Genomic DNA, 1,081 nt, shown 5'->3' on the forward strand with positions numbered 1-1,081 from the left:
GATATACTCAATAGGAAGTCAATACTGATCTGAATTCCGGAATATAATTAGTTGTATTATATTAATACATTATTATGCATTAATACTTGGGATATTTGTAACTTGTCATTGGCAAGAGATTGCCTTGCCTCTGAGGCACTGACTAGGTATAATGTATTGTTATTTATCCCATATATATATATATATGCTATTGACTATATTTCTGCAAAGTAAATACAATTCATGGATGAGGCATCTATTGAATAATATGTATCATGAAGATAGTTGTAAATTAAGAACTTATATATAATTTTTATTATAATAAGATGATGATACAGCCGGATAGGCCAGTCGAGCATTCAACTTTATTAATAAATTGATGTTAGACCATATTAAGCATTGTATATTACAATTTTAAAAGTTTAAGACTACGTATATGGCTAAACTTAGTACATTATTACACATTTTTAGATTCTGAACTGTATTGATTTTACAATGAAGAGTGAATTTTTCTTTTATTTTTTGTGTCATCACAGTTTGGGGCAGTACAATTGTTTCGAATATCTTCAACAGTATTTTGTTCGATAGGAAAGTGACTCTAGTTGGTGCCTCAGGTAGTTCAAAATTCCCAATAGTTTTCAAAAGCGCAAGGAAAAACAAAATAAATAATAAGGAAAATCGGTAATTCTTTACGCAAAATCAATTTTGGTTTTTGGTATATATGTAAATTTTCACTGAATGTTAACATTAGCATTTTATATTTACAAGATAACATTTAAAAAATATTTTTACTTCTTTTGAACTCCTTACGGATATTATCAGTTTGTTCAATTCGTTGAGTCAAAAAGCTTAAAAATAGATTTTAAGGCTCCTAATTTATTGTTACAATGACTATTAAAAAATATTAAAAATAAATTTTCACAATTTTTTTTATAAGCAATAAGCATTTAAAGTTCATTTTTTTACAAAATACTTAGTAATCACAAAAATGTGCAAATAATTATGAGTTAGAAATTCTTAAAATTTTTTTAATTTAAATCTAAAATTTGATAATGTGATACAAGATTCCTCATAAGTTTGTCAATTTTAATAACGGTCAGTC

This window comes from Acyrthosiphon pisum, chromosome X, assembly GCF_005508785.2.
Source record: "Acyrthosiphon pisum isolate AL4f chromosome X, pea_aphid_22Mar2018_4r6ur, whole genome shotgun sequence".
NCBI classification, from domain to species: Eukaryota; Metazoa; Arthropoda; class Insecta; order Hemiptera; family Aphididae; genus Acyrthosiphon; species Acyrthosiphon pisum.